Below are 13,276 nucleotides of genomic sequence, written 5' to 3'. Positions count from 1 at the left end.
TGGAAACCAATCCCGTAAACATGACATTACACAGATCCTACTAAGGGTAAGACACTGTGAGGTCCACAGGAAGCTTATGTTCTACCATGCAAGGTAACAACTGTGTAGCTGGAGAACAGAGTAGCAGGAAATACATGTAGGAAGTGCTAGATTATGGAGACACCCAGGTTACTGAGGCATAAAGGCTTCTGGGGAATAAGACATGATTAGACTTTTGGTCATATACAACACCCAAGCTTTATTATTAATCTTAGAGAAACCTGAAGGACATTAGCTTCCACCCAGAGTTTCCAGTGTGTCTTCAGAAAGATGGATGGGACCTCTAGCTTTCCTACCTCCTTCCAGACCACATCACAAGTCACTCCTGGTGCCTTACAGACCCTGTGTCACTCCATAAACTCAATCTTTTCTGAGAGTTTAGTACATTTTTCTTTTAAAGATAAGCATACTTATTTGGTGCCACGAATCTGTTTTCTGAACTGTATCAAAGATCTTTCTGTATTTATCAAAGACAACAAACTTTGATGGCAGAAGCTGAATGTCAGTCAGTTGTTCTAAGCCTTGTAACTAGGTTGCCTCTCCCAAACCAAAGGGCAATGTCAACCCCACATGTTATAGATCCACGTGAAAAAGGACAATCTCATTCCTTTTAAACACACCTTACTTTTGAAAAGCAATGACTTCCTTTGAATCCTTTGTGTAGAAAACCACTCTTAGTATCACTGGGTTTAATCCTAAATCAGTGACTCTCTTGTAATGGAGTTATATTTATCTTTTGCTTCCATTTCCTCACATTTGAATACAGCCTCTACTAAAATTCTTCTTCAAAAAAAATAAAATAAAATAAAAATTCTTCTTCAGATTTCTTCATCCCAGACTAGAAGTTATTGCCATGGGTCACTCATTCATTGCCTTGAGTGAAAACTTGGATGTTTTCCCAAGAAGGCCTTTAAAATGAGTAAGATTTAAAAGGAAAAGAAAAAAAAGTCAGTTCCCATAAAAGAGGCAAAATTAAATTTAACTGTAGAGTTTCATACTATAGGAGTCTTTAAAAAATAATCAAAAATAAATTGGGAGGAATAAAAAAAAAACCTAAGACGATCTTGAGGAGGGTGGTGGTGGTGGTGGTGAGGAGACTGAACTGAAAAGATGAAAATCAGCTATCTAAGGATCAAGAAACAACTGTCTTAGTTACACCTTCAAGGTTAACAATAGTGATTCTGTTCAAAGAGTTCCTAAAATTCTCTGTCAACCTTTGGTCTCCTGGAGACTCATAGCCAGCCTCAGGGGGTTTGTCACCGTCTTCCAAAAGAGGAACAATTGATGAGGATGTTAAGGTTGAGTAAGCTCCCTTTAGCCAAGTAATTAGAGCTAAGAAACCCTTTGACTATTCCTTCAGGATTCCATATTGCTAAAACACATGGTAAGCAAGAAATACTTTCCACTGCACCAAAAAGGGAGGCATCCTTCTCTCTTTCATGAGCCCTTCTTAGGTCCTCTGACACCATGAATATACTGACATTGCCACAGAACCAGCACGAGCACAGCCCGGAGTGAGAAGCAGTGATATACTAATATATACTGTGCTTGCTCAGTTGCTTTAGTTGTGTCCAACTCTTGGAGAGTCTCTGGACCATAGCCTGCCAGGCTCCTTTGTCTATGGGATTCTTCAGGCAAGGATACTGGAGTGGGCTGCCACACACTTCTCTTGGGGATCTTTCCAACCCAGGGATCAAATCTGCATCTCTTATGTCTTTGCATTGGCAGGTGGGTTCTTTACCACCTGGGAGACACTTAAGGATACTGCTGTGTACACACTCAGCTCCCTGTCAGTGATCAGAACAATACAGGAACCGAAATGATGGATTCTCAAATGCCAGTCCCCCACTCACCCTTCCCATTCTGAACAAGTGGGCTGGGGCTCTCAAGTCTGCAGAGAGCAGAAAGGCTCACACCCAAAGTGGTAGAGGAGCCCAGCTTGTCTGAAGACAGCCACTACAGCTGACAGCCTCCATCCCCTGGGAGAGATGGCAGGGCTTTTCTGGGTGGACACTCTGACCCTCATCCTAAGTGATCTGACCCCAAAGATGCACAACTCAGCCACAGCTTCAAGCCCCAAAACTCCCGCCACAACCGTGGGAGCCTCCTCAGCCCACACTTCAAACTCCACACCCGGCCAACGCTTTTAAAGGAGTTTTGTTCCCAGCGGGTTTGATAATTAAATGTGTCACTCACTGTATTCCCCAAAGACTTGAGTACAAGGGGGAGCCTTTCATATGCGAGCAGCTCTCTTTGCTCTGAAACAACTCTGAGAAGAAGTTCTCTTGGCCCTGAAACAATTCCAAGAAGAAAGCCACTCCACTTCCCAGCCCCTGCACACCAATCGACCGCAGGGCAGTTCTACTCTAAAACTCAGTTTATGTGACATTCAGGGTGACTCCTGGTCTGAATGCCAAGAGCAAGGGCATTGCTCATAAGAACTTAATCCACCACTCATGATTTGATTTGAAAACTAAATTCATTTAGCTCCCCTCATCCTATTTCCAATCGTAGGATAAACCATCACTCTTTCATGCTGCTGTCTCATCTCTGCTCCCTCTCTCAGAGCTACTGAGTCACTTCCTTTCTTGTATTTCTCAGTGCAGCCTTACTGTTTGCCAGGACCCGCAGTTTAGCTCAATTAATCTCCACTTCCCTACTACTCCCACCCCTGTCTGATGTCACTCTCTTGCTGAGTCCACTTCAAGCAAATGTCTAAGGGGGGAAAGAAAAATGATGAAAGAAAGGGAGAAAGAAACGATGAGGGAAAGAAAGAAAATGTCTCTCTGCTGCTTTAAGTCCAGTTTCCCTTAAAAATTTACATATGTAATACTTATATACACTTATATCTGTATGTTTAACTACATAATAGTGAATATTCTATGAACACACATTCTATACAGCTTTCATACGAAAATGGAACAGAGGACTTCACTGGTGGTCCAGTGGTTAAGAATCCACCTTCCAATGCAGGGAACAATGGTTCAGTCCTTCATCAGGAGTAAGATTCCACATGCTGTGGAACAACTAAGTGCCACAATTACACAAGCCCACTCACCACAAAAAAGACCCAGCATGGCCCCACTTCCCTAAAAAAGGAACCAAAAGGAAAAAAGATACCAAAGTATTTAGGCTGATATATGCAAGTAATGGCAGAAGGCAATGGCACCCCACTCCAGTACTCTTGCCTGGAAAATCCCATGGACGGAGGAGCCTGGAAGGGGAGCATCCACAGGGTCGCTAAGAGTCGGACACGACTGAGCAACTTCACTTTCACTTTTCACTTTCGTGCATTGGAGAAGGAAATGGAAACCCACCCCAGTGTTCTTGCCTGGAGAATCCCAGGGACGGGGGAGCCTGGTGGGCTGCCGTCTATGGGGTCACACAGAGTCGGACACGACTGAAGCGACTTAGCAGCAGCAGCAGCAGCATGCAAGTAATGGGCTTCCCAGGGAGCACAGCAGAACGATCTGTCTGCAATGCAGGAGCCACAGGAGACTCAGGTTCGATCTCTGGGTTGGGAAAATCCCCTGGAGGAAAGCATGGCAACCCACTCTAGTATTCTTGCCTGGACAATTCTATGGACTGTAGCCGGGCTACAGTCCATGGGGGTCGCAGAGTTGGACACGACTGAGCACGCACACGTGTAAGTAAGTAATATGCTCACTGGAGATTTTTTCCCCCTTAATCTAAACTCTTCTATACTTTCCAGTTTTGAACAGTGATAACGTACTGTTTTCATAACCAGTGAAAATAAAAACACTTCTGAAGGTTCAAAAAGACAAAAAAGGAAAATGATGCAGGAAAATGCAGGTCATAGGTATTAAAAAGTTACTGGAGATAAACTAGAGATTTGGCTCCTATTTTTGAGTGGCCAAAGTAAGAAGGGAAATGGATTCAATTACCTGTCTCCATGCTTTTTATAAAGAAAAAAAAGCCAGTCTCTAAGAGAAAGAAAAGCTCTTCTTGATACACTCTCTCCAACACCCAATTTTCCTGGACTGGAAAGAAAAAAATGTCTGCAGGGATTTTTCATGGAAGCCCAAGGTGGTGGGCAATGGAAATGGCACCTATTACAAAGGTAACGGAATCTTTTCCTCTTCCTTCAGGGGCCCCTTTGACTCCCCAAACTGCCTTTCTTCACAGTCTTATAAAGGACAAATATACAATCACACCAGGGTCTGTGAGAGCTTCAGTTCTGCATGTTTGCCCGGGGGCAAGAAAGGTCAAGCACTTCTCTGAGAAGACATTAAGTTGGAAATGGTAGTTTATGGAAAGCTGCGTTGTGTTAAATAATTTTTCCTTCTAGAATTTGAATGTGTTCTTCAATACAGACACAAGTTGGGAAAGCCATTTTATGTATTAGGAATATTCTGTGTTTGGGGTTAGAATGTCATTGAAATCAGTGGGGGAGGGAGGCAGCATTACCGCTCTCCCAATCACCCTCCTCTACAGGTTTGGCCCCTCCCAACAGCCTCCAGGAGATTGTTAATTTAGCTCCTATTTGCATGACCTTTCACCTGGATGAGGACAATGGCCTCCAGGCTTCCCTCCCCCAGTCCCTCAGGTTTTCCTTCTGTCCTCCATCCCTTTCCCACCCTCTCTATCTGACAATACTTTCTCTAACACACCTCCAGACTCATCCCTAGAACAGCTGGGTCTGAGAGCCCCATGACCCTTGACATCCTACTGGGAGACAGTGAAGCAACTGTGTCTTCTGGAAAGACCACAGGCTGGGAGTCACACATACCTGAGTTCTTTTGTTTTTGGTTGTGTTTCTTTGTTTTGGACAAACCTCACAGTCTTGCCTGGAGAATCCCAGGGATGGGGGAGCCTGGTGGGCTGCCATCTATGGGGTCGCACAGAGTTGGACACGACTGAAGTGATTTAGCAGCAGCACAGCTTGTGGGATATCCAGTTCTCCAACCGGGGATCCAACTCGCACCTTCAGTAGTGAAAGCTCAAGAGTCCTAAGCACCAGATCTCCAGGGGATTCCTACATATGTCTGAGTTTTAATACAGCTCTGATCCTGTGTGACCTAAGTGGACAAGCCATGTAACCCATCCTGGTCTCAGCACCCATATCTATGAGACAGGGGTAAAAAAGCCAACAAATGCTCCAATTCCTTTTTCTAAGGGTGAAAAAACGGCTGTTCTGGGAAGCCTGTAATCACCGAGGTCACCTGCCAATTTCATGACCAGGTCACTTCACTTCTCAAGCTTACCTACTTAGCCAGTGAACTCACATAAGACAGCTCCGGCCTCCAGCCCAAGGCTGGCAACCTTTGGCTCAACAAGCCTGGATTGTATAACTCCTATAGTGCACGTGCACTTGTTAGGCATAAAAATGAAAAGCAGTTTATAAATATAAAATCTTGACTGGCCGCCGAACCATGAAAGGCAAAGATAAAATCTTATCTGCAAAAACAGAATCCACCAGCTTCTTATAGCCCAGGAAGAGGCTTCGTGTTTTTTGGATAAATTTACCCCCCAGTTCATGACCTATTACACTAACTTCATGGAAGGAAGCCACACAACAAAGACTTTCTGAAATAGAGAAAGCCTATGTAATACATTTTGTATTGCTGGAAGCATACAAAGATATAAAAATAGTAATGATTATGAGTGTTTAATTTTGAAAGAATTTGGAGTTCATAGCAACATAAGCCGGAGAAGGCAATGGCACCCCACTCCAGTACTCTTGCCTGGAAAATCCCATGGGCGGAGAAGCCTGGTGGGATGCAGTCCATGGGGTCGCTAAGAGTCAGACACGACTGAGCGACTTCACTTTCACTTCTCACTTTCGTGCATTGGAGATGGAAATGGCAACCCACTCCAGTGCTCTTGCCTGGAGAATCTCAGGGACGGGGGAGCCTGGTGGGCTACCGTCTATGGGGTCGCACAGAGTCGGACACAACTGAAGTGACTTAGCAGCAGCAGCAGCAACAACATAAGCTGTTTGCTCATATATGTGGGCAAAGATTTCATCTGCAAGTATAAAGTGTTTGGCCTTTTTACTCTTCCTCCTCTCATAATATATTATTTCACATTAGTTGTGTTGGACATTACTCAGGGCTCCCTCAACCAACCTGCTAGGGCAGGACTTAAAAGCAGCTTCTTACTACCATCTAGCTAGATGATTATGTGCAAGCGTTAGTCACTCAGTCATGTCTGACTCTTTGCAACATCATGGACTGTAGCCTTCCAGGCTCCTCTGTCCATGGGATTCTCCAGGCAAGAACATTGGAGTGGGTTGCCTTTTCCTTCTCGAGGGGATCTGCCTGACCCAGGGATCAAACCCAGGTCTCCTGCATTACAGGCAGATTCTTTATTGTCTGAGCCACCAGAGAAGCCCAGTTATAGACAACCACACCAAAGAGATGGGAATATAAAGGCTCTAAGTGTTGTGAAAGTGAAAGTGTTAGTTGTTCAGTCGTGTCCAGCTCTTTGTAACCCCAAGGACTGTAGCCCGCCAGGCTCCTCTGACTCGCTCAAAACTCAATTCATATTCAGTGCTTCTTTGCTTCACCCTCCTGCCAATCCCAGTTTCTCTTTAACCTCTCCTTTCATTCTTTCCTTCTCTTTTTTGGGGGGGATACTAATATTTCTCTTACAATGCAACACAAGCTATTTTGACAACAGAAAAGACCCAGTGTAGGCAGAGCAAGGTGTCCTACACATGGTAGGCACTTGAAAAACAATACTCCTGAAGCCCCAGAATCTTCACAAGCCCAACTGAGCACATAGATAAAATATCTCATTTTTAAAAATCAGACATTTAAACCTCTTTTTTTGACTTAGTAGGCCAATTCACCACCCTCTTAATGTTATAACAAATGTTTATACAGACTAAAGATGATTTGCTTAAAAACTGCTAACTAAAATAGGTTTGCAACTTGCTTGTTGTGAACCCATTCAGTTAAACTCATCAGTGTTAAAAATGAAAACTGAAGCAGATTTGCATGAGGTTGATAATTTCCCAGGCAGGTCTTGCCAAATAAATTGGACCCACTGTCAGCAGAAAACAAATGCTATGCCAATGTTTAATCCTGTACCAGATGGCAAGAAGACTTGCCCAGGACTCACATAAAAATTTGAAAATTTTCCCCAATTAGAATTAAAATACAAATACGTAAAAGCTGGTTCACTTTTTTTGTTTTATTTCAGGGATAAATGCTGTCTTTCAATTACATTAAACATGTGGGCAGTGTGTTCTGATTTAAATTTCAAGACCTAGGAAATGACACATCATATCTTACTCACATCTTGCATTTCTTTGAGAGGAGTCTTTTGTTGTGTTTTGTTTTTTTGCCAGTGATACTTGGCTCTTCCGACTGACACCAGAGATGGGTCTTAATCACGAGAACAAAGACAGCTGGCATGCACACTTATAATTCTCCCAGGTTCAGAAACATACACTCTCCAGATAGATAGTTCCTTGTGTTGTTTAGTCTCTCGGTCATGTCCAACATTTTTGCGACCCCATGAACTGTAGCCCACCAGGCTCCACAGTCCGTGGGAATTCCCAGGCAAGAATTCTGGAGTGGGTTGCCATTTCCTTCTCCAGAGGATCTTCCCAACCCAGGTATCAAACCCACGTCTCCTGCGTCTCCTGCACTGGCAGGCAGATTCTTTACCACTGAGCCACCCAAACCCAGGGAATGCTATCACAGTGGAAGCCCCATAGCAGTAGCTGCTCAAAGCCCTCGTCTAAAGTAGCAACCCATTCTGATTAGTAGCCATCAGTAAATTGTTCCCCTCTGATTAACCCTATCAGTCCAGCTGGATAATAAGAACTTGTCTTTTGAATACATTGACAATTGGAAATAAAGTGCTGGCTCTTCACCTGGCTGAAAAGATGCACAGCTGATGTATTATTTTCTTTCGAAAGCGACCAATCTCCCTCCCAAGTTGTCATCTTTCCTATTGTCAGCCCAACTGATGATTCTTCGTACCAAAGCAGCTTTCATTACAATTGGTTATAATTCTTCTTCTGTTCTGCCAAAATCCTAAACATCACCATCACTTGCTAGTCCAATGCATAAGAATAAAAAGATACAAAGAGGTAAAAGTCAAGCTGCAAATGTACCTAGCTGACACATCCATTAGAAAACATTCATATCATTCATAGATTAAGTCCTAAAGCTATAAAAACTGACTCTCTTATGCCATACAATAAAGGCAACTGTTCACATAACAAAAGTGTGTTGGCTGAGAAAGCTCATCCTTCTTTGAAACCACAAGGAATTTATAGTTAAAAGGTTCCGGTCAGATTTGCACTTCGGCAGCTCATCAAACAAAGCTGCAGTCTATGACACAGGAATAATAACTCATACATGTAGGGGATTTTTTTAGGATCCTCTAATAAAAGATGATACAAGACGAGAAGCATTATTTTGGTGCATGCTTCCGGTCTCTGCCATTCACGTGCCAATTCAGAAAATTTCAGAGTTCTCTGGAATTCCAGATGAATGACAGGGGCTGTATTTTTAACTACTAGGCTCTAATCCTCGACTTCCATCTCAGCGGTGCCAAGAAGTCTCCACTTGTTGAAATCAGCAGCAGTAGGAGCTGAAGTAGCATGGAAGGTCTTCAGGCACTTCCACCTCAGCCAGCCTCGGGCATCCATCTACACGAATCCGGCTTTTCCAAACCTGCTCCATCTGGGCAGACAGCTGAGTCATGCAGAGCTGCAGTCAGTCCTGAAGTGCAGAGCGAGCCCACTTGAGGCTGTAATAATCATAGTTCCTTCCTGAAGGGGTTTATTTACCAGCGTTTATCCCTGGGGTGAGAAAGCCGGGGACACCATGAAGGCGCCGCTTCTGGAGAAAGCCTTTTTGGGAAGCCCATGACTCACAGACATGACCCAGAGGTGTGACTCAGTGACCTCACTCCAGAGGGTGAGCTTTTGTGTGAGAGGCACCCCCTCATCCCCGCTGAGGTCCCCAGTGCCATATGACCGGGGCAGACCTGACTTCCTCTGTGCAAACTGAGCCAACTCTTGCTTCACCTCACTTTTTCTATTCCCAAAAAAAAGCGAGAAGAAAAACGACTGTGTTTCTGTTTGCTTGTCTGCCTCTGGCCAAGCGCCTAACTTGGGCTATACTGCAATGGTATTATCAACACTGTTTTTTTTTGCTTTTCATGTCAGGATCAATACTGGTATCAAAAGATTTATAAACCACATTGTCTCTTGTGTTGAAGCTGAACCACCATGTAAGAGTTTATTTTACCAGGTTTTATTATTTCCAGGCATCAAGTATAAAATAGGTGCTCAGTACCTCATTTTCCCACTTTTTCACAAACAAAAATAAGGGATAGTAATGAGGAGGAGAGAAGATGAGGATCTTAATGAATGGTGAATTCTAAAATTATCAAAGGAAGTGAAAGGCATTCATCCATTCAGTCGTTCAACAAACTGTATTTGCCCCAGGACAGTATCTTCCATGAGGATGCAGCCCCAAAAGCAGTTCTGGCAAATGTGGAGTGTGGTGAAAATTACCACTGCAAATCCTTTAAATGGGCCATAATGTAGAGTGTGCTAAGCTTTGTGTATATTATAAGGTCTTTCAGTAAGTTCAACACAGCCAGATCTTTTCAGGGTTAGGACATGGTACTATTTCTACAGCCAAGCTCCAGATGAAGTGATGCTGTCCCCAAATACTTATGTTGGGATTTGCTAGGCATGGAAAATTGAATTCATGCCACTTAAGTAGACATATGATCCTGAATGCCTGCAGTGTCCTCTCCTTCCTGGGAGGACGTAACAGAAGATGTAACGTGGGACCTGGAAGCTGGCGATCAGGTGGGCAGTGGCAATGATGTGGAGGGTTAGAAAGCACACACCCTATTTTTATTGTTGCTATAAAAGGTCCAGAGCCTGACATTCTATCTCAATAGCTGCATGTTAGATATGCTCCGGTATCAACAGCATCTGACATCTGGGAAGCAGCTTTAATCTCTCAATTGGTTTTTAAAAGAAAAAATTTTTAAGCTACCAAGCTTCTTTAAGTGCTCAAATACTTTGAAAATTGTTTTTCCAGGCTCTCTGTGCTCAACACATGTTTCAACGTGTTGTTTTTCCAGTTGTTCTTAAACGGGACATTGACACACTGCTTGTTCTGGTGGGGCAAAACGAACTAAATGTCACTTGTCCAAGGAAATAGGACAAAACCTCCAAAAAAAACCAAGAATTCTTTTGGATTAATCTAGTCTCTCCTCTATGCATGTGGGGAGCGCCAATTCCTTTTTGGTTTGTTATTGTTCTTGTTTTTAATTCTGGGAAGAGGATGGGCCACCCTGGTCTTCAGTCACTTTATGCACGTTTGAATGACAAGACACGTGGAACTAGAGAAGAGACTGGCATAAGTCCCAGCCCCGGTCTGGAGAAAGACTGGAGGTGCTTTTCAGAGCCAGCTTCCCATTTTGCAAGAAATGGTTTGGAGGAGCAAAGACAAAAGAAGGGGAGTTGAGTTAGGTTTCCCAGCAGGGAGGGGAGAGAAACACAGGAGGCCTTGAAGATAATCACCAGGCAACACTGCTTGTGTTTCCTGTCAACCCAGCCCAAAGTGTCTCTTTACGTGCATTTCTTTGCATCTTGGGTTGAAAGCGTCACCCAAAGGAGGCAGTACTGCAGTGGTTTTGAGCTCTGCAATTAACCAGTTAAGAGACCACGGAAACTCTACTTAGCGTCTCCTAGCCTCAGTTTCCTCCACTGTGAAACAGGCATAAGAACACTGTCGTGCGTGAGGCTGTTTTAAATATTTCATCCCATAACAAAACACCCACACAGTGCCAGACACACCCATGACACTCTATAAATACTAATTCCACTTCTTTCTCTCATGAAAATCTATCCCAACTTTCTACAAAGATCTGAGGAATTCAAATGCAAAATTGTCAGCAAACACCCTAGGGTACAGTGAAAATGGGGAAAAATAGGAGTGAACATTAATTCACTGCAAAAGCTACAGATTTATATGATTTCACATAAAGCAGCTAACTAACCATTGATCTTGAGACAAAAACATTCTCAAAACACAAAAGAACAAGCAAACCACCAGCCTTTGAGTGGCTCCTTCACTACCACCCCTCCCCTCACCCTACATTCTAATAATAACAACTCTCAGATCCAGTGTAAGAAAAGGCCAAAACTGAGATTCCTCTAACGCCTTTGTTAGGCACTTTTAATGGTGATGAGCATCCTGTGTCAGCCCAAGACTTCAGTCTCATGTATAAACTAGTAAGGATTTCAGCTTGATGTGAAAAGCATAAGACAGTACTAGAAAAAGAGCACCTAATGGCTTTCCCTCCTTCCTAACAGAAATGCTCAAGAAGTTTTACTCTAACAAAGTTCTTTAAATCAATTACAGGGTGAAAATAGTTCACTCCCATAGTTTACCCCAAAATGCAGGGGCACAGATTAGGTACAGAAACACAAGAAGACTTGAAACTTCTGTGAATCAACAAAATGGAAAAACAAATTAGCTTAAAAAGTACTATAGTTTTATACAAACATGTAAATGCAAAACAAACGAGTTAGCTTTGTACCCACGGGTGTATGTTAATTAATATACTACTGTTGGGAATTCCCTGGCAGTCCAAAGGGTAGGACTCTGCCTTTTCACTGCTGAGCACCTGAGTTCAATCCCTGGTGAGGGATTGAACTGCATCTCCATAAACCAGGAGATGCAGCCAAAAAAAAAAATATATATACACACACACACACACACACACACACGTACGCATGCGCACACACACATATATTTAACAAAGAACAGGAAATGTATTTTTTTCAATTTTTTATGACTTATTAACCCATCCACTGTTCTTCACTAACATTTTATAGCTGGCATTAATTCTCATAGTAAAAAAACATCTATTTAGGTGTATGCACTTTTAATTTTGACATGATTTTTAAACTTATAGGAAATGGTGGGACAGAAATCAAACACCTTTATATCTTAACACCGACATGGGCTGAGTGAGCAGCTTCTTGGTTGTGCCTTTTTACTTGATTGGCAGGAAAAATTTTCAAACTGGGTTCACTTGTTAATTGAATTCCAAACAAGCGTTCTTAAAAGTGGAGGAAACGTGTGTGAATAACATTTGAATTCTCAGGCCAACATCCTTCCAATTTTTGGAAGGAATACTCTTACTTGTACAGACCTTGATTTGAAGAAAAAATTGTATCAGAAACCCCTACCTACATCAACTCTCTCCAGAATGTATGATTTAAAGAAAGAAAAACACAGCTTCAGGAAATAGTTTTAAAATGCCCTTAAAATGCTCACCAAAGAACCCACAGCCTCATTGAGGGTCACTCTTACATATTACTAAACTTAACTGGTAACCTCTTTCTGGAGAGCAGTGTGTCAACACATTACAAAATCCTTGAAAAATCTTTGAATTAGAAACTCCTCCATGAAACATATACCAAGAAAACAGAAAGATATGGCCGAGATGGCCAGCTGCTTCTGAATATCTACTCACCCTCTCTTCTGGATGCAAGGTGTGGCCAAGGGACTAAGTTCGAGACGATAAACAGAATGCTGTGCGAAATTCTGGGGAAGTTCTTTAAATGCAAGGGATAAACAGTCTTTTCTGCTTTCCACCTTCTTTATTCCAGCTTGGAAAGTAGACGTTATGACCAGAGCTATAGCAACCCTTTTAAATCATGAGGAACAAAAGCTACTCACTATGAACAAGACAATAGAAAAGAGACAAGTGCATGCAGAACGATCATCACATCAGCCCTTGATCACCTTAATTTAATGTTAGAGACAATCTCATTTCATGTTCCTGTTAATTACAAACATAATTCCAAACCAATAAACAAGTATGCAAAATGTATGTGCAAGGATGTCCACTGCAGTTTTATCTATGTCTCAAATGTGTTAAATGGTTAAGTAAATTATGGGTCAGCCAGACCATGGAAGACTGAACAGACATTACACATGACATGGATCTATACTTGTTAAAGTAGAAAGTGAACATAATGCTAAGTGAACATAATACTATTTTGGTTAATATCCAAACATATGAATAAGAGGAAAGTAGGCTTTAGTCATATCTTTAGATTTCTTGATATTTTCTCCACTTGGTACAATTAGCACTACTTTCCAATCAGGAAAAAAAAAAAAAAAAGGGAGAGAAAGAATGAGAAAAGCTATCCTCCTCTGCCCTGCTCCAAGTAAACTCGCTTCCTGCTGAAAAAAATAACATTGCATTCCACATT

At 42.5% G+C, this 13,276-nt stretch overlaps 1 protein-coding gene across 2 annotated transcripts in view; it reads right to left on the bottom strand.

Moving 5' to 3' along the window:
• Positions 1 to 13,276, bottom strand: part of WWTR1 (WW domain containing transcription regulator 1) — a 146,934-nt gene that overhangs the window by 66,192 nt on the left and 67,466 nt on the right. The gene's annotated exons all lie outside the window — the stretch shown is intronic.

The sequence above is a fragment of the Ovis canadensis genome, chromosome 1 (assembly GCF_042477335.2).
Source record: "Ovis canadensis isolate MfBH-ARS-UI-01 breed Bighorn chromosome 1, ARS-UI_OviCan_v2, whole genome shotgun sequence".
Classification (NCBI taxonomy): domain Eukaryota; kingdom Metazoa; phylum Chordata; class Mammalia; order Artiodactyla; family Bovidae; genus Ovis; species Ovis canadensis.
The sequence above is the reverse complement of the archived record's forward strand: the minus strand, read 5'-3'. Positions and strand labels throughout refer to the sequence as shown.